At 49.0% G+C, this 21,161-nt stretch overlaps 1 protein-coding gene across 5 annotated transcripts in view; it reads left to right on the top strand.

The window, feature by feature from the left end:
- Positions 1-21,161, top strand: part of RARB (retinoic acid receptor beta) — an 863,700-nt gene that overhangs the window by 804,993 nt on the left and 37,546 nt on the right. The gene's annotated exons all lie outside the window — the stretch shown is intronic.

Here is a 21,161-nt window from a genome sequence, read left to right as displayed (position 1 = left end):
CCTCTGGTGGTCCCGAAGCCGTGCCCCGGCTCCTCCCCTCTCGCGAGCATCCTTCACGGCTGTGCCTTCTCTCACCCCCCTGGTGCAGCGAACCTCACTGTCCTCTCTGCTCTCTCTGGCCATGCTTCTTCCATCTCCACGCTGACCTCGTTTCAGCGGAAACTTGCGTGGGGTGTAGGTTTCAGGCATTTGGGTCAGTGCGGTCTCCCGCTGCCTGAACAGTGCCTGGCACGTGTGAGCAAGTCTAGCTCTGCCTGGGGGTCGACCAGAGCTCACCTTGCGGGAGAGTCCTGTTTGACCTCGCAGGTGAACAGGTGGACCCCAGAGGTAGTCATGTGGGAGAGCTCCGCCTAGAATCACGAACGTGTCCCCTTACACAGCCAAGACCGGGACCTTTTAGGCAGTTGTTTTCCATTTCGCTGGCCCCAAGTCTGGCCTTGTTCTGACTTATTATGGCTACAGTGATTGAAGGTAGTGGCGCTCCTGTAAATCTCCTTCTGTTCATCCAGTCTGGCCCGGGACAGCGGCTGAGACCCGGTAAGGTCACGGAGAGAGTGGGGAACAGCCACCAAACAGCTGCCTGGCCCCTTCCCTCATAGACACTTGGCCCCTCTGTGTCCAGTGCTGGGTACCAGAATGGGGCTCTGCCATGTCCCTGGGGGAAGGTGGCGGTTTCTCCTCCAGGCTTTTCATTTTTGTTGGGGTACAGTTGCTTCACAGTGTTGTGAAGCAGTGTTGGTTTCTGCTGCTGGAGTGGATCAGCTGTATGTGCGCAAAAATCCCCTCCCTCTTGGCCCGCCCCCGCCCCCACCCTCCCCTCTCAGCCATCACAGAGCGCCGAGCTGAGCTCCCCATGTTACACAGCGCCTTCCCACGAGCCGTCTGTTTACACACGGGAGTGTATAGGTCACTATACTCCCTCTCCACCCCCTCCGTGCCTACATGCCCATCTCTGTGCCTGTCTGTGCCTCTGTTCCTGCCCTGCTCATAAGTCCATCTGGACCACTCTTTCTAGATTCCACATGGATGCATTAATATGTGATATTTGTTTTTCTCTTTCTGACTGGCTTCACTCTATGAAGGAAGTCTCTAGGTCCATGCATGCCTCTCTGCAAACGATCCAATGTCATTCCTTTTTGTGGCTGAGTAATTGTTGTTCAGTCGCTCAGTCGTGTCCAACTCTTTGCGACCCCATGGGCTGCAGCACGCCACGCTTCCCTGTCCTTCACCATCTCCCGGAGCTTACTCAAACTCATGACCATCGAGTCAGTGATGCCATCCAACCATCTCGTCCTGTGTCATCCCCTTCTCCTCCTGCCTTCAATCTTTCCCAGCATCAGGGTCTTTTCCAGTGAGTTGGCTCTTCTCATCAGGTGGCCAAAGGATTGGAGCTTCAGCTTCAGCATCAGTCCTTCCAGTGAATATTCAGGGTTGATTTCCTTTAGGATGGGCTGGTTGGATCTTGTTGCAGTCCAAGGGACTCTCAAGATTCTTCTCCAACACCACAGTTCAAAAGCATCCATTCTTTGGCACTCAGCCTTCTTTATGGTCCAGCTCTCGCACCCATACATGACCACTGGAAAAACCATAGCTTTGACTAGACGGACCTTTGTTGGCAAAGTGATGTTTCTGTTTCTAAATGCTCTGTCTAGGTGTGTGATGGCTTTTCTTCCAAGGAGTAAGCATCTTTTAATTTCATGGCTGCAGTCACCATCTGCAGTGATTTTGGAGCCCAAGAAAATAAAGTCTCTCACTGTTTCCATTGTTCCCCCATCTGTTTGCTATGAAGTGATGGGACCGGATGCCATGATCTTAGTTTTCTGAATGTTGAGCTATAAGCCAGCTCTTTCACTATCTTCTCTCACCTTCAAGAGGTTCTTTAGTTCCATAGAAAGGAACATTATGCCACAGCGAAAGCGATTTTTTCATGATATGGGGAAATATCCACAATGTTAAGTTTAAATGAAAAACAAGATGAGAAAATTGAGATGGTCTATGATCTGTAATAAAAATATACATATAAATGCATAAAAAGGAAGAGAAAAAATAAAACCTTAACAGGGTGTATCTCTGGGACATGGATTAATTATAATTTGTATTTTCTTCTTTGCAGATTTGATAACTTTCCAAATGTGTGCAGTGAATGTATGTTGCTGTTTTTAAAAATCTACTCTTTCTTTTCTTTCCAGAGAAGGTAACTTTTTGTGAAGGTTCTCGTATTGTTTGGAGACTCTAGGAAACTAGTTGTCCCAGACCTAGTTTAACCAAAAACCCAGTCGTTATCTGGAAGATAGAGGAAGTTAGTTCATGCGGTTGGTCGCACTGCACTCCTAAGATGTCTAGTTGAAAATGAAAACATCTGCCCCCTCCCTCCTCTCCTCCCCCCTTCCCTCCTTCCCGTCTCCCCCTCCCGTAAGCTGCTCTAGCTGGAACTTAGAAAACAGAGGAAGTTGCCTGGCTTGTTTGACATGACCATCCCCAAGGTGCTGCTCCGGTGAAGGATGGACATTCCTTGGCGTGTCTCCAAGGAGCTGCTCTCCTGCCAAATGCTTTCCTTTATGGCCTCTAGAATATTTAGACTTTGTCCTAACTGAACAGCAGTCTGTGGCAGAATCTGCGGCCGTCACACTTGTATTAAGTTCACCTGAACTAGGGTCTGAGCATTTAGGGAACTTTTCTTTTTCTCCATCTCCCGGCGGGCATGCATCTGCACTTTCCTGCAGAGGGAGCTTCTGTTCGTCTTCTTAAAGAGGCCCAAGAGGCCCAACCTCTGATGGGACTGCGCCTCTTCCCTGCCCGATTTGTCCCCGTGTCCGGGGTCTTCCTGCCGGCCAGGTGCCCTCACCCCCTCAGCCCTTCACCCCAGCACAGTGCTGACACAGGTCTCCCACCAGGAGCAGAGCCTGCCCACCCCAGCACTCAGCCTCCCTCTCAGAGCCTCCATCAGCAACAGAGACTTGTTTAGGATGCTGTTTGGGGTGAAGAATTCCTAAAATCCCTGCCCTCCAGGGATTTACCTTCTTATGGGGGAGAAAGATAATTAAAAGGACAAATAAGGAGACTGAACCGGGAAAGGGAATAGGACTGTGGGGTGGGGGGTGTACGGGGTGGAGGGTTGCAGTTTGCGATGAAGTAGTCAGGGCAGGCTTCAGGCTTTACACGGTGACATCTGAATAAAGAAATGCAGGAAGGAGAGGCTCCAGGCAGAAGGAAGAGCTGGTGCAAAGGCCCTGTGGTGGGGCATTCCCCAGTATGTTTGAGGACACAGGAGGAAGCCAGTTTTGAACAAAAGGCATAAGACAGGGCAAAGAATGAGAGAGGCCCAGGGGATCTGTCCAGGCCCCTGCTCTTACTGCAGGTCTGATGGGAAGGGGTCGGGTGTTTAGGGCGGAAGTTGGGTTTCCGTAAGTCCAAGATGGCTGTTATATTGAGACTGTACATCATCAAGAGGTCAGGGCAGGCGCAGGGAGCACCTCGGGGCCGCAGAGGGAATGTGGGAGCAGCGAGGCGATGCTGGCAGTGGGAGTCTTCAGGAGTTAGTTGAGAAGTAACTGCAGGAATCACCATGTCGGCAGCTCGTTTCTGAGACTCACCTTACAGCCTGAAAACCTTCTTCCTGTTAGAGAAAAGCCACTTTCCTTTGAAGGGCAAAACCAAACAAAAAACTCTACATTAAAAAAAAAAAATACTCAGAGCATTTGTCTTTTTGAATTATGGTCTTCTCCAGAGTATACCCAGGAGTGGGATTGTTGGATCATATGGTAGCTCTATTTCTAGTTTTCTAAGGAACCTCCATACTGTTCTCCATGATGGCTGCACCAATCTACATGCCCACCGTGACTCAGCTGGTAAAGACTCTGCCTACAATGCAGGAGACCCCCCATTTGCTTCCTCAGTCGGGAAGATCTGCTGGAGAAGGGATAGGCTACCCACTCCAGTATTCTTGGGCTTCCCCGGTGGCTCAGCTGGTAAAGAATCTGCCTGCAATGCGGGAGACCTGGGTTCAATCCCTGGATTGGCAAGATCCCCTGGAAAAGGGAACAGCTACCCACTCCAGTATTCTGGCCTGGAGAATTCCATGGACTATATAGTCCATGGGGTTGCAAAGAGGCAGACGTGACTGAGCGACTTTCACTGACAGTGTAGGAGGGTGCCCTTTTCTCCACACCCTCTCCAGCATTTGTTGTTTGCCATGTTGATGGCCATGATTCAAAAAGACACACGCACCCCAGCGTTCACTGCAACACTGTTTACAGTAGCCAGAACATGGGAGCGGCCTAAATGTCCATGGACAGATGAATGGATAAAGGAGATGTGGTCCTTGTATATAGTGGAATATTACTCAGCCATTAAAAGGAATTGCATTGTTTAGGTCATTGGTGGAGACATGGATGGACCTAGAGACTGTCATTCAGAACGAAAAACAGAGAAAAGCAGATTGCCGGGGTCCAGCCCTGGTGGATCCAGGGTGATTCGAAGGTGGGGATGGAGTCGGCGTCTTTGGAAAAATACATATTTAATCACAGATATAGAGAGATTAGAAACGGATAGTGCAGTAGGAAGATTAGTGGAGAAAAGGAGGCTGAATAACTTGGATTACGTGGAATAGCATCCATGCTCCAGATGGGAACTCAGCCAGAAAAACGGGAGCAAGAGAGAAGCGACATGGGGGAATCAGTCTTTCCGGAAACTGATCCGATTTCTTTATTTTTGGGTTTGCTTATATATCTTTTGTTACACATAGGGATGAATACAGAGTCACGCGGGGGTCAGCAGTCCTGACCTTTATCAAAATCAGGTGCTTCACATAAATGTATAAAAAGGTACATCATCTTCTGGCCATGAGTGAGACCTGCTGACATTTTGTGATCCTTTCTTTCTGATAACCAAAAAACTTATTTCTTCCAAGGGTGTTTTTTCTTAAACCAGGCACCACCCTCCAAATAAAGTTACATTCCTATAGGGTGAGGGTGTAGTGAGTTACAATCAAGAAAGGAATTTATTTAACCCAAGGTTAACATGATTAGTCTTAAAGGTTAATACTTATTTCTCCTATATGCTTAAAGGTTAATACTTATTTCTTCCTATATGCTAGTTATATTCATTATAAGGGTAGGGAACATGGAGATTTAGCAGCAAACATCAGCCCAACAAATGAAAATCCTTTCACCAATGCTCCCCTTAAGATCTATTTAGTCTTAAGATATGATAAAGTTACATTCTTACATAGCAAGGACACAGTGATTTATAACAAAGTACAGTGATCTATTACAAAAGAGAAAATCCATTAACTCAAAAAGTCTAGTATTGCTAACATCAAAAACTACTATATTTCCTTTGCTATATTCCAAATACATTGATTAATATATTCCCAAGTGCCTAAGGATATGGAGGCCTGGTGGCAATCATTGACTCAACAACAAGAAAAAGTCCTATGCTAATTAAGACTCTCAAAATACTCCAAAACTCTGTGCTGTTTACAGTTGAGAGGTAGTAAACAATCACGTGCCTAGTGGCAGCAGTATGGATAATCCTGTCACACAAGCTAGTCTGTCAGCAGAGAGGTTTGACCTGAGACATCCTTGTCCCACCCAGAGCAGGGAATTAGCAGCAATTATTGACACAACAAATGAAGAACCCTTCACCAATATAATTCCTAACCAACACACTATACTAATAATTTCCAACTCCCCAAAAGAATTTGCCTTTAGTAAGTCTAAAACATCTCGTGCCTCTCAGGTTGGGAGGCTGTAAACAATCACATGTGGCCGGACAAACCTATACAGGCGGGCTAGATAACCTTCAGAGGAGTCCGTAAGCTGAAACACTCTTGTCACGCCCAGGAATTTTTATTGCCTTGGAGCTGCACGTTTACTCCTTCTCCGAGAGAAACGGTTATGGGGGAGAGCCCCCCGTAAAGTCAGAGGTGTAGGTGAGAGCATAAAACAGACTCTGGTCTTGGGGTTAGATGCTCGGGAACAGGGGGTTTCCTGAGGCTTGATCATGCCTTTGCGTATGCCAAGCCTCCTTCCTCATGACCTTTGCCATGGGCGGAGTTCCTCACTCTGGCCCCCGGCAGCAGATATTGTATATTAACGCTTACATGTGGAATCTAGAAAAATGGTACAGATGATCTTATGTGCAAGGTAGAAACAGAGACACGGACATAGAGAACAAATGTATGGACACCAAGGGCAGGAAGGTGGGATGAATTGGGAGACTGGGCTGGACCTCTATACTCTATTGATACTTTGAATAAAATAGATAATTAATGAGAACCTAAAAAACAATAATTGAAGCAACATTAGCTCACTGCAGATGATTTGGAAAGTACTGAAATTTATCAACAAAGAAGAGATAAATCACAGTGACTCTTATGTCCCAGATATAAGACCTATGAATATTTTGACTTTTTTTATTCTGCTTTTTTCAATGCATATATGTGTGTATTCCATTTTTTTCTGATCTCCTTTTTTTTTTTAAAGGAGATACTAAATTCAGCATTGTGGATATTTAGCCATGTCATTAAATCGCCTTTGAAAAGATGAATTTTGATAGCAGTGTAATGTTCCTTTCAATGGGTGTGAGTTAACTTATGGAGTCATTTGCTTATTGGAAGATGCAGCTTGCCATGTGCAGCCCCAGTGGCTCATGGCTTCCTGGACTTCACCCCTGAGTCAGGTGAGCTTCCTTGCCCTATCCTGGGCAGCACTGATACCCAAAGGCCTCCCCCAGGCAGAGCCCGCCCCTGGGAGCTTCCACAGCACCGAGAACAGGCCAGATGCCCTTTTCTAGGGGGAGGAGGGCAGAGGCAGAGAAGGCCTGAAAGGGCTGCCGCTAAGAACGTCCAGTGCCTTCCCGCAGACTCACTAAGACAAGTCGTTGCTCCTGGGAAAACGAGACGGGAGGCAGGGAGAAAGCCAAGGCTCGCTGCCGATCACCGGCTCAGCAAACCCAGGGCCAGGAGCCCCAGGGCCCCACCCCTGAGGATTTAGTGAATGATGGACGTCAAGTTCTTGGTCATGGCAAAGTTTCCATAAATGTCATCTTCCCCTTTCTCCTACCATTGCCAGGAAAATACCAACATTCTCTAAAGTCAGTATTCTCATGTGCCATTCTTGGGGGCCAAGCTGAGTTAGTGGTAGGGAGTGCCAAGCTAGTGGTCCCTCCACAGAATGTGGGGTCAGCTCAGGAGGTCCCCCTTGGAAGTCACTTCATTAACCTTCCTCCACCAGGTAAATATCCTCAAGAGAAAGAGTCCCCAGCTGGCCAGTCTCCTGGTAACCTCAGTTGAAGTTCAGTAATCGTCTACTGGTGGGTGAATGGGTTAAGAGATGGATCGAAGTTTGTGGGGAAGGAAGGCTGAATCAACAGCCATACCTTTTTTTCTTTCTCTGAAGAAGACACGAACAGAAGCATGCTTTTTACATAAGCCACGGTGTTTTCCTCTTTTTTTTTTTTTTTAAATCTCAGTTGAAATAAAAACCCATTATGGAAATTCTTAGTTTCTGTTGGAAGATACTAAAGAGCCGCGTGAGGTCTAAGTAGCATATTTTCTCTGTCTGAGCTGGGGGAGGAACACTGGTGATTTTCCAGCCTGAGTGACATAAATCTATCTGTGCCCCGCCCCCCAAAATGTATCGTTCTTGCTGTGATTCATTCGGCCTTTTTGTAAGTGGACTGTGGTTTGTGTGCAGTGGATGAAGTAATTGGAGTGAGTGCTTCTCCCTAGAGACAGAATCAATCACCGTTGTAGAAGATGGTGACATTTTAGAGAGAAACTCGGAGGAAAATGTCGTGCTTAAAAAATTAGATTTAAACGCGCTGGCTCCAGATTGATTTTTATTACACTCAGATGGATACCCTGATTGATTATCAGTCTTACAAATGTTCAGCACATTTCTCACTTCTCTAATAATCAGAATAATCTAATTTTCAATGTCATTTAATGTACTCTATTCAAGGTTATAATAGATCATATTTCTAATAAAACCCAGCAATTATGGAATGAATAATACAGGAAGACTGGCTTTGGATTCCCTGGATTGTAAGCAGCACTGAGGGAAAGTCTTCGCTAAGTCCATTCTTCTGGTGTTAATTGTTTTAATTTAGTAGGACAACATTTCTGAATTGTACATGCGCTTTTTAAAAATTAATTTTTATTGGAATATAGCGGATTTGCAATGTGTTAGTTTCAGGTGTATAGCAAAGTGCATCTCTTACACGTATGCGTGTATCCGCTTTCTTTTAGATTCTTCTCATATAGGTCATCCCAGGGCCCTGGGTAGAGTTCCCTGTGCTATGCAGTAGTCGTCACTGGTTATCTGTTTTATATGTAGCAGTGTGTGTATCTCAGTCTCCTTGCTTTTCCTGCCCCCTTTCCACCTGCTAACCCTAAGTTTGTTTTCTACGTTTCTGAAGCCCATTCCTTTAAATGTGGTGCACGCTCTAAGTCACTGACTGCATTTTATAGGGTGTGTTTTTCTCCTGCCCATGATCTGAATGGAGCTTCACGAGACTTGAGCAAACAAACAAACGTAAAAAAAAAACTGGGGGAGGAAACAGCAAGATGTGAGTCCTTCTAGTGCCCGTTACTGGCGCACCTGGAGAAGACGGACAGGGAGCCAGGAGGTTTATTGAGTTCCTCTAGTAATTGCTGCTCTCCCCCCGTTTTTGATATACGCCCCCTGGAGAAATACCATATTTTAGTTCTAAATATTTTTCCAATACCCACTGAAGCGGCAGCTGACATTACGGATGTTTCAGGGCGAGCCCCGGGGGATCTCATTTCGAGGAGGTTTGCCTCTGCGTTTGGAGCCTCGTAATCATCTGACTGTTGACTCTGGTGGAAGGCCTGCCCGCCTCTTTAGGAGGGAGGCTGGGCTCTTCCCGTCTCTGGCCTCTCCGGGTTGAAGTCTCACTGGCGTCCGGGTTGGGAGTGATGAATCCGTCCGCTGCATGTGCTGCGCAGTCACCGGGGCCCCCGGCGAGCAGCGGCCCCTCTGAGGGTCCCCCTGCCTGCTGGGCCCCCTTGAGGCGCTGAGGGGTCCTGGACAGGGGGGAGGAGGCCGCATGGGGCTGTCAGGCCCGCAGATAGACAGATAGACTCAAGGGAGAGACCTCCAACCTACAGCTGGTCCCGGAGAAGAGCATGGAAGACTAGATCTCGAGAGAGACAGATGACAGGCGGGTCCAGCAGAGACGCCCTTTGCGGAGATGAGGTGTCCGGATGCAGCGCCACGGGATGCCCTGGGCGGCCGGCCCAAGAGACCGAGGCCATAGGCTCCCTGCGGGCCAGCCTGTCTGCTCCTACGATCTTGGGCGGATCAGACCCTGGAGGCCCGCGGGGCTCTCTGCAGCTGGGCAGAGCGCATTTTGGAGCCCTGACGGGTTTTGCTCTGCGCACCTCATTCTCAGAACATCATCCACGGCAGCTGGAGCAGGACTTCCTGGGACCCAGCTGTCCACTGGGAGACACGACGGAGCACGCTGGGAATTCAGGGACTGGGAGATCCAGCCGCAGGGAGGAGATGCTTGCTCTGAACCGTTATGAGGGGCCACGCACGAAAAGGAGAGCCACAAAGTTGGCGACTGTTTTCGCGCTCTGGATCTTTTCAGTGCCTGTGTTGGACTAGTACCTTGCCCTCCTGGTCGGGGCAGCTACCACGGAGAAAAGCCAGGCACCTTGCTGAGATTCACTCAGCTCCGGGGCCAGGGTCAAGATGTAAACCAGCTCTTGGACCCAGCGCTTGCTGCCTTGTCATAACTGAGACATCCAGAGAGGGACTCCAGGGATCAGTAAGGGGATCCCTAGCAGCTGGAACCCACCCAGGTCTCCATTCAGGACACACGTTCAAAGTCCCTTCCTGATGTTTAAAACATTCCAGGCACAGGGAGGGAGTCTTCTGTCACAGTACCCAAAAAAGGTGAGGTTAGCCTGAGAACACGTGCCACTTAAACACAGTGGGTTGAGACCAGGGGCCGCTTTGCAGTTAAGGTCCTGGGGAGTCAATGCCGTCTGCATGGTTGGCAGTGGCCAGTTCACCATCTCCACTTTCCTGGAGCCTCTGGAAAAGGAATGAGTGAGTGTGAGCGTGTGAATGTGTGTCTGTCTCAGGGGGTTGAGAAGGTCATGCATGACCTGCAAAATAAGATCGTCATGAAGCCTGCAGGGACAGGGTTTTAGCAGGGTGCGGGGAGCAGCAAGTCACTCCCTCCAATGAAGTGCGGTAGTGAGGACCTTGGTCACCTGAGCGCTCCCCTGGACGCTTTATGGGGCCCCACAAGAGGGAGTGAGTCAGGACAGCTCTGTGGAAACGGCCTGTTCTACCTCCAACACTTTTACTTCTATTTTATTATTACTTTGCCAAGCGTTCACAGCTGGGCTGTTGTCTGCAAACGTCACTCACAGAGAGGATGCAGGCAGACGGAGCCAACCTCAGCGGGCCCACGGGAAGAGGGGGACCCACTGGGGCCCAGGCCAGGCGGAAGTTCTGGAGTCACTGAGTTGACAGCACCACAGGGCAGGGTCGGGTGAGGGCACCGGGGGCACCCTTAGGAGGGGGTCGGTGGGCGGGGCTGAGCGACGTCCAGGGGTGGTGGGTGCACCTCTGACACTGGGGGGGAGTCAGGGGCAGAGGTGGGGCACATGCCTTCTGGGTGCATGTGCTCGGACAGCTTGGGCACGATCTCAGGACTCATGAAGGGGGAGAGGAAGGCTCCGGGTGCTCCCGGGGTAGAGAGTCCTTTAAATGAGCTGCAGGGAGGCCTCGTGGGCCTCGTGGGCCTGTATATATTTAAGTATAAATATATATATTTAAATATAAATATATTTATATATAAATCTATTGAAGTGAAGTGAAGTTGCTCAGTCTTGTCCGACTCTTTGCAACCCCATGGGCTGTAGCCCACCAGGCTCCTCTGTCCATGGAATTCTCCAGGCAAGCATGCTGGAGTGAGTTGCCATTCCCTTCTCCAGGGAATCTTCCCAACCCAGGGATGGAACCCAGGTCTCCTGCATGGCAGGCAGACGCTTTACCATCTGAGCCAGCAGGGAAGTCTGTTACGAATATTACAAGTCTCTTACTTGTATTTGCATTTGAATGTGTGTGTTTGGCTGCCCTGGGCCTTCGCTGCTGCACGTGGGATCCTTCATCTGCGGTCTTCGTTGCTGCACGTGGGCTCTTTAGCTGTGGCATGTGAACTCTGAGCTGTGGCACATGGGACCTGGTTCCCCGACCGGGGGTGGAAGCTGAATCCCCTGCATTGGGAGCTCGGAGTCTCGCCCGCTGGACCCCCAGGGACGTCCCAGCATTGCTCTTTTTGAAGTTAGCTCGAGGAACTTTTTACTGTTTCATAATTCTTGCTATTTTTTTAAAAGTCCAGATGCATCCTAAGGAAGTCCAACTTACTGACCTTTCCCAGTTTGGAAATAAGGTGGCTATCAGCGAGAGCCCTGGCTGGGAGGGTCAGGTTGACCCTCATGGTTGACCATGGGCCCCTCTGCAGTCAGGATGCCTGGTAGCAGAACGTCTGTGTGATTAAAGATGGCACTTGCTGGAGCGGCCCTACCATTGTGCAGTGTCCCAAATTTAGTCAGAAGATTCCAGGGTAAGTGGGGGAACAGGCCGGACAGGGGGCCTGGTGGAATTAATGAGAATTATCACTACAGAGTCCAGCGTTCCTCTCCAGCTGAAGGTCCGGCCACCCTTAACTGCCTGCAGAGTTCTGTGTGCGTCTCAAGACACGGGGCATGCTGAGCTGGGAGTGCTGCTGGCTCTGGTCAGAAGGGATGCGGAGAGGAGGTGGTAGACATCCTCGTCTCGGTGGCTGGTGAGGGCAGCGTGACCACTCCTCACGTTCTGGACGTTTCCAGGGCAGCTGGCTCTGCTCTGAGTACAGGAAGGTCACCGTCTTGCACTTGTGGTCCAGTATTCAGGTCGAGTCCCCCCCTTGGCCTCTCTCCCTTTTAAAATCTGTAAGAAAAAGATGAAACCTCACTCCGCTAAAATGAAGCAAGGGTATGGAAAAAGTTATTTAAAAAAAGGAGTTGGAAATATTTCAGAGGAAAGCACGCAACATCTTGACCTCTTGGGGTTTCTTCAAAATCCTCTGAAGGGAGGAGTCGGGGAGCAAAGGAGATTGGCCAGAAGTTGATCATTGAAGCCGGCCGTTGAGTGGCTTAGGGGCTTGTGGTACCATTTTCTCTACTTGTAGCATGCTTGAAACTTTCCATAATAGATACACTTAAATATAAATACATGTTGTCAGGACAGGAAGAATTAATGACATGTCCATTAAGGTATAATTTCATGTTTTGAAGCTTTGAAATGAAAACAGAAATCTTAGGAAGGAAGATGTACAAAGTATCGTTTACTTGGTGAATTTTATGAAATATGTGAACAGTGTTGTTGCTCAGCCTCTTAAGTCAAGCCCGACTCTGCAACCCCACGGACCGTAGCACCCAGGCTCCTCTGTCCTCCGCTGTCTCCCAGAGTTTGCTCTAATTCGTGTCCATTGAGTCAGTGATGAAAAGTAATGGTGCTTAAATGTCTTAAAATTTCAGTTCTGGGGAGAGGATATTTTTGGCCATCTTGTGCAGATTTTTGTTTGTTTGTTTTTCTGGAAAGACTTGGGTGAATAAAACAGAACCCTACTGGCTGCTGTCTGTTGACCTTTCTGGCCGGCAAGTCTCACCATCCCTCCTTGTGGAAGGTGCCCGGGGGTGCTCTTCGGCACCCCTGGAGGAAGGGTGGGCAGGGTGCAGGTCAGTTCTCTTTAGAAAATCTCCAGAGTCTTTACATCTTTCCTCTTCTTCTCCATGTGAATTAGGTTTCACTGTTTGTGAGACCCCCTTTTTGAGAAGGAAATGGCAATCCACTCCAGTACTCTTGCCTGGAGAATCCCATGGACGGAGGAGCCTGGTAGGCTACAGTCCATGGGGTCACAGAGAGTCGGACACAACTGAGTGACTTCACTTTCCTTTTTGAATAGGCCATCTTGCAAAAGGGCAGAGGGGAATTTAACAACTTTGGAGACACTCTGAATAGAAATTAAAGAATAAGGATTTGGGAAGGAGACACCCCCCGCACCAGACCATCTGAGGTGTTGCTTCACGAGACTGTGGAGTAGTGAGCGCGCTGCACTGATGGCGCCTCGTGTATGCAGGCTCCCTCCCCCAGCAAGGGCTGTGCCCAGAGGCCTTTGGCGCATGTCTGCCGGATGCACTGGGCATCGGTGTTGGGCGTCATTGCACCGGGTGGGTTTGCAAGCTTTGTTCAGAGGCCTTGTGAGAGTTGGAACCCCCTCACACCCTTAGAACATGTCCCAGAGCACCAGGACTTCAGGCCCCCGGGTCTCTCTGCTTCCGGGGTGCTCACCCTTCCCCAAGGCCTGGGAGGTTCTCCACTGACTTCACTGCTGTCAGCTCAGGTGTTCCCTCCCCGGGAGGGTTTCCCCTGGCTGCCCTGCCCCCCACCTCCTGCTCCACGGTCCCCGATGCTCTCTGGGGAGGAGGGGGTATATGTGCCTGCTCCATCGCTTCAGTCATGTCTGACTCTGCAACCCCATGGACTACAGCACGCCAGGCTCCTCTGTCCATGGGGTTTTCCAGGCAAGAACACTGGAGTGGGTAGCCATGCCCTGCCCTTCTCCAGGGGATCTTCTGGACCCAGGGATTGAACCCATATCTCCTGCAGTGATAGGTAGATTCTATACTACTGTGCTGAAGTCCTGCTCTCACGGAGTGACACCTTTTTATTCTGTGTGTGGTGAGGGGAAGAGCCCACTTCTAGCTCTCAGCCAGGGCCAGGTTGTACTGTGGGTCACAGTCAGGGGCGGCGGGGAGATGGGAAGGAGGGTCTCCAGAAGAAAGTCTGTGGCGCCGGGCAGAAAAAGCAGTTGACGTCCACCCTGTGGCTTGATTACTGAAATCAAAGGGAAGGACAAACGTGGGAGAGTGGGAGTTAAGCCCTTTCTGTTTGTTAAAAATACTTTCTTCCCTAATTTGGATTTATCGTGCAAACAACTTCTTAAAAATCAAGGACATGTTTTTAGAGCATGGTTCTGCCAACTTCAGCCTGGGGGCCGGATCCCCCCACAGTGTGTTTTGGGAAGGAAGTCCTTTGGGAAAGAAGGGTTTTTTTTTGTTTGTTTCTTTAACTTCTGTTTTATGTTGGAATCTAGTTGATTTACAGTGTTGTGTTTCAACATTGGTAGTTGAAACTAGCACTAGTTGGTCCAGCAGAGTGGTTCAGATTATGCACACGCATATCCATTCTTTTTGAATTCGTTTCCCATATAGGCTGTCACAGAGTACTGAGGAGAGTTCCCTGTGCTGTATGGGAGGGTTTTTTTTTTTTTTGTAAATTAATTTATTTTAATTGGAGGCTAATTACTTTATAATACTGTAGTGGTTTTTGCCATACATTGACATGAATCCGCCATGTACACGTGTTCCCTATCCTGAACCCCCCTCCCTCCTCCCTCCCCATCCCATGCCTCTGGGTCATCCCAGTGCACCAGCCCTGAGCACCCCGTCTCATGCATCGAAACTGGACTTGGCGATCTGTTTCACATATGATAATATACATGTTTCAATGCCATTCTCCCAAATCATCCCACTGTCTCCCTCTCCCACAGAGTCCAAAAGTCTGTTCTATACATCTGTGTCTCTTTTGCTGTCTTGCATACGGGGTCATCATTACCGTCTTTCTAAATTCCATATATATGTGTTAATATACTGTATTGGTGTTTTTCTTTCTGACATACTCTGTATAATAGGCTCCAGTTTCACCCACCTCATTAGAACTGATTCAAATGTATTCTTTTTAATGGCTGAGTAATACTCCATTGTGTATATGTATCACAGCTTGCTTATCCATTCATCTGCTGATGGACATCTCGGTTGCTTCCATGTCCTGGCTATTATAAACAGTGCTATGCAGTAGGTTCTTACCCGTTATTTATTTTATGTATAATAGTTTGTATATATGTTAAGCCCAGTCTCCCAACTTACCCCTGCCCCCAGTCTTGCCGGAGCACCCTCCCAGGCTCAGGGCTCTTGATTGATCAGGGAACGTCCTGCCTGGGCTGCTGTCCCTCCTCCTCCAGCAGGCTGCCCTGGCCTGTTCCCGCAGTAATGGCGCTCTCCATGCTGAGGCTGGCGCAGCTCGACTCCAGCTGGGCTCTGGTCAGAGTTCATCATGGGCCAGCCCAGATACAGGGGCTGGGAACAGCCTCCACCTCTGGATGGAGGTGCTGAGGCGTCGGGGTGCAGAGGGGGTCTGCAGGGGGAGAGCCAAAGGGTAGGGCCGCTGCCCTTCCCACGCTGCACCCCCGCCCTGGCCCTGAGGGCTTGTCAGGGATCCCGTGCCCGTAGGGCAGTCCCTGAGGCTGCATCTCAGGACTTTCCCCAAGCAAAGGACCTGGTTTCTGTTTTATAAAATGTTTTAGGAGGGAAAACAGGAGAATGTCAACGAGAACGGAAATTCATTTTCTGAAAATGAATTGGGTTTAGGGGCCCAGAGGAATGAAATTTTTGGTTGTTGGAACTCATCTTTTCTAAAAAGAATATATTGCGGTAGAGTTGACTTACAATGTTGCGTTAATTTCACTGCCCAGCAAAGTGATTCCGTTGTTATTGTCCCTGTTTAGTCTCTTAGTCATGTCCAGCTCTTTTGCGACCCCATGAACTCTAGCCCATCAGGTCCTCTGTCCATGGGATTTCCCAGGCAAGAATCCTGCAGTGGGCTGCCACTTCCTTCTCCAGGGGATCTTCCTGACTCAGGGGTCGAACTCGTGTCTCCTACTTGGCAGGCAGATTGTTTACCAGTGAGCCAGCAGGGAAGCCCTGGTTCAGTTACGCATATGCGTGTTTTCCATTTAGGCCACTACCAGAGCATTCACTAGAGCTCCCTGTGCGGAACGACAGATTCTTGGTAGTTACCTGTCTTACACATCATAGTGTGTATATGTGAGTCCTAATCTCCTGATTTATCCCTCCCCTCTCCATCCACATAAATAACCGAAAGTTTGTCTTCTGTGACTATGACTCTATTTGTTTTGTAAATAAGTTTGTTTGTACTTTTTTAAAAAACATAATAGATTCCAGCATATAGGAGTGATGTCATATGAAATTTATCTTTCTGTGTCTGACCTCACTGAGTATGACAATCTCTGGGCTCATCCATGTTGCTGCAAATGGCATTGTTTGTTCTTTTTATGGCTGAATAGTATTCCAGTACGTAGGTACCACATCTTCTTTGTCCTTTCCTCTGCCTATGGAAATGGAGGCTTCACGTCTTGGCTGTTGTAAGTAGTGTGAACATTGGCGTGCATGTATCTTTTCTAAATGGACTTTTCTCTGGATACATGCCCGGGAGTAGGATTGCTGGGTCATGAGGCAGCTCTATTTTTAGTTTTTTAGGGACCCTCTGTGTTGTTCTCCACAGTGGCTGCACCAATTTATATTCCCACCCACAGTGTAGGAGGCTTCCCTTCTCTCTACACCCTCTCCAGCATTTATTGTTTGTAGACCTTTTGATGATGGTCGTTCTGACTGGTGTGAGGGGGGTACCTCATTGTGGTTTCGATTTGCATCTCTTCAATAATTAGTGATGTTGAGCATCTTTTCATGTTACCTTTTGGCAATCTTGGTTTCTTTGAAGAAACATCTGTTTAGGTCTTCTGCCCATTTTTTGGATTCAGTTGTGTTTTCTGATATGGAGCTGCCTCAGCTGTTTGTATAGGAGTAGGCGATGGCACCCCACTCCAGTACTCTCGCGTGGAAAATCCCATGGACGGAGGAGCCTGGTAGGCTGCAGTCCATGGGGTCGAGAGGAGAGGAGTCGGACACAACTGAGCGAATTCACTTTCACTTTTCACTTTCATGCGTTGGAGAAGGTGATGGCACCCCACTCCAGTACCCTTGCCTGGAGAATCCCAGGGACAGGGGAGCCTGGTGGGCTGCCGTCTATGGGGTCGCACAGAGTCGGACATGACTAAAGCAACTTAGCAGCAGCAGCTGTTTGTATATTTTAGAGATTAATCCCTTGTTGATTGCTTCATTTGCAAATGCTTTCTCCCATTCTGAGGGTTGTGTTTTTGTTTTGTTTATGGTTTACTTTGCTGTACAAAAGCTCTTAAGTTTAGTCAGATCCCATTTGTTTATTTTTGTTTTTATTTTCATATTCTAGGAGGTGCTTCAAAAAAGATCTTGCTGTGATTTGTGTCATATGCTGTTCTATGTTTTCCCCTAAGAATTTTACAGTGTGTGGCCTTACATTTAGGCCTTTAATCCATTTTGAGTTTGTTTTCGTGTATGGTGTTAGGGAGTGTTCTAGTTTCATTCTCTTATATGTAGCTGTCCAGTTTTCCCAGCAGCACTTGGTGAAGACTTTCTTTCCTCCATTGTATAGTCTTACCTCCTTTGTCACAGAATAAGTGACCGTAGTTCATGGGTTTACCTCTCAGCTTTCTACCCTGTCCACTGATGTATATTTCTATTTTTGTCCCAGTACCACACTGTCTTGATTACTGTAGCTTTGTAGTACCGTCTGAGGCCAGGCAGGTTGATTCTTCCGGCTTCACTCTTCTTTCTTAAGATTGCTTTGGCTATTTGGGGTCTTTCTATTTCCATACAAATCTTGATGGAGAGTGTTGTTTCATATTTGACAGCCTGTAACTTGCTGTGAGGGATGAATAGGACAGAGAGCAGGATGCAGGCTTCTCTGAAAGTCTGCTGGGAAATTTGTTCTTGTTATTTGAAGACTCCACCCCACCCCAGCATCAGATACTACCTTAAAGAAAGTCTTCACGTGAAAACAAATCTAAAGGGAAGTACCAGCGCTTCTGCTCAGCCCTGTCACTCTGGATACATGGTCCTTATTTTAAGACTCTGGATTCCTGACTCTCAAACTCCCTGCAGTTTTACCGAGTCAGAAAAACCCACTTAGCAGCCTTTCAGACAGACGAGGGCGGGTTGAGCTCGGCAGAGCTAACTTCTGCTTATGTAGCAAGGCACGTCCTGCCCGTGAAACTGGCTCCTGGACGTGGACACTGAACTGTCCTTCCTAAACTGGAGGTTTTAACAGATGAGGTGCGTTGATCATGCAGTGGGTGAGTTTACTCCTGATTTAAAGGCAGATGGCCAGGCACAGTGTCTTTAATGTCCACTTTTTAGCATCCCATTTTTTATTATAATTTTCTTTACTTGTTTGGCCGTGCTGGGTCTTCACTGCCATGTGGGTTTTTCCCTCGTTGCCGCAAGCGGGGACTGCTCTCTCGTTGGAGTACTCAGGCTTCTCAGCGCAGCGGCTTCTCTTGTTGCAAAGCACCCGACCTAAGAGCGTGGGCTTCGGAAGTTGTGGGCATGAACTCAGTAGGTGTCGCGCGTGGACTTAGTTGTTCCGCCGCATGTGGAGTCTTCCCCCACCAGAGAGTGAACCTCAGCCGCTGCGCCAGCAGGGCGGTTCTAGCATCCGATTTAATAGCATCAGTAAAATCCTCCATCTCAGCCCTGATGATGCTGGATGGCGCGCAGGGGAAACAGCGCCTCCAGTGGAGAGGGCTTCGGGAGCCACCCTGGCCAGAGAGGCCCTTGCTGCCAGAGGCGGGGGCAGAGGAGGGCCCCAGTGGCGCCCCCGAGAGGCCGCCTGTGCTCCTGGCCGAGTGCTGCCTTTCATGCGTCAGGCAGGAGGGTTTGTCTCCGGAGTTAAATGTAGGGTATCTGCTATAGTTCATCCAAGATTCTTCTCCAGAGGAAAGGGTTTGTCCCTTCCAGCAGAGCCAGTAAGCTCTAATCTCCTGCCGTGCAAGGGTGCCCGCCGCACTGGGCCCACCGGAGAGACAGGCGGCCGCACCCCGCTGCCCGCCTGCCCGCCCCGACACGGCAGGGAAGGGCTTGGTGGTGTGAGGGGAGAGGAGCACGGCTCCCTTAAGAGGTCAGCGCGGCATGACTGCAAGCAGCCAGGGAGAGGGAAGTGTGTTTACAATCGCTTGGAGTTTTATTAGGAGAACGTACCACTTTAACAGAAGTATTTGGACCTTCTGTTATTCTGCTATTGGAGGATTTTCTGTAAGTCCTTGGGATAATTTGAAGAAGCTGAGCGGGGCTGGTAGATCCCAGTTAAACTCTCCGAATGCTATGTCCAGACTATTCTCCCTCCCCACCAAGACCTGCATATTTAATATTCTCCAAAAATTCTAAGTATGCTGTGTGCGCGGTCACCGTGAGCACTGGCCGTTCCTAAGGCTTTGCCCTTGTGCAGGGCCTGCAACGCCCTCAGATGCTGCCTCGTGGCTCACTGGAACGGCCCCTGGAGGATGCTGTTTTGACCTCCGTTTCGAAACCCCCAAAGCAAGGTCCAAGCACAGGGCTGTATTCATTGTGGTGTTGTTGCAAAGTCTGGCTGCGCGGGGTCTTCATTGCTGGGCAGGCTTTCTCCAGCTGGCGGTGAGCGGGGGCTCCTCCCTAGCTGCGATGTGAACGTCTCATCGCGGCAAAGCCTTCTCTGGTTGCGGAGCAAAGGCTCTAGAGAGCAGGCCCCGTGGCTGCGCTGCACAGGCAGCTGTAGTTGCCTGAGGCGCGTGGGATCTTCCCTGCACAGGGATCGAACCCGTGTCTCCTGAATTGACACGTAGGTTCCTGGTGGTTCAGCCCATAAAGTTTCCACTTGCCGAGGCAGGAGATGAAAGAGAGGCAGGTTCAATCAGTGGGTCGGGGAGATCCGGTGGAGAAGGAAATGGGAACCCACCCCAGTCTTCTTTGCCTGGGAAATCCCACGGGCAGAGGAACCTGGTGGGCTACAGTCCCTGGGATTAGGAAGAGTCGGACTCGATTAAGCACATGCGAGGCCTGAGCTCTTAACCACAGAGCACCAGGGAAGCCGCCAGGGCTGTACTCATTTAACAGACACTCACGGGCGTCCTGTCCTCAGACTGGTCCGAAGGGCACGTGTCGTGTTGGTGGCAGACAATGTAGCCGCAAGCCTCATCCTCTAACCTCCTTTCTCTGTGTATTTGTTCCAGTTTCTCCGCGTGCCTCCGTGGCGACTGCAATATTGGGAGAAAGGCGTAGTCCCCACCGCCCAGGGGGTCCTGACCCTGGGGCTGTGTGTCGCCCTCACCCCAGCCCTGCCCAAGGCCGCACTGGGACCTGCTCTGTTAATTGCTTGAGAAAGAATCCCAAATCCTGAAGTCATGGGGAAGTATTTCTGAGTATTTCCTGTTAGTTGCAATCCACCTGCCTTCAAGTCCATGGGTGGTTCATCTACATAATTAGCTCAGCAAATGGTTTTTAAACTAAGATGAAACTATGTTTTTGTGGTTTTCTTTCAAGTATAGCGGTCTGTTAGTTACAGACCCTCCCCTGCTCATGGCCAAGACAGCTGTCATCACCGGCTGAGGCCCGTTATTTGTGCATTTAGTTAAGGAGGTGAAGAGTCAGGATGAAGGGACTCCAGACTTTAGTATTCAAACAAGAATAAACAGACCATTATGCCTCCTTCACTGGACTGAATCTAGAGGATTTTAAAGGACAGAAACACTGTTGATTGTATTTTCCTTTCCTATTTTATTTTTGATGTGAAAGAATTTCTAGCGAAGTGTTGTTTCATCTTCTCCTGAGTCCCAGTGAAATCTCTTCCCTTTCACGTGTTTCCTGGATTACATTTTTATTGTGTGCCTAGGAATCAATATTCCAGATACATGCACAAGTGCACACATTGAAATGAACACGACTTCATTTATTTTCATGATTAGACATTCAAATAAAAGTGCTTGGGTGTCTGTTTTCATATTCATAGGTCGAGATCCGTACATCAGAGGTATTTGTATAAGTGACATTTTTATTACATTCATTTCATTTGCAATATGATAGTGGATCATAAATATGTTACTTTTATGCCACCAAATCTGATTTGTGGCACTTAGCCCTCACAAGGAGAATACTTGATATTTTATGGAGCGCCTTTCGTCCAAGAAGCATTTTGCCACACGGGGCCAGGCTCTGCCTGGCATGTAAATCACGCTCGCAACCCTCTGCACGTCTGCTGGTCTATCAGCCGCACTGTTGGGGCCGAGGATGGCCGTGACTCCCCTGCGCGTGAGGGTGAGACCTTGAATTTGGGGAAGAAGCAGGCTCAGGTGGGCTCTGTGTGCCG

The sequence above is a fragment of the Ovis canadensis genome, chromosome 26 (genome assembly GCF_042477335.2).
Source record: "Ovis canadensis isolate MfBH-ARS-UI-01 breed Bighorn chromosome 26, ARS-UI_OviCan_v2, whole genome shotgun sequence".
Taxonomy (NCBI): domain Eukaryota; kingdom Metazoa; phylum Chordata; class Mammalia; order Artiodactyla; family Bovidae; genus Ovis; species Ovis canadensis.
This window is presented reverse-complemented; position numbering and strand designations above follow the sequence as displayed.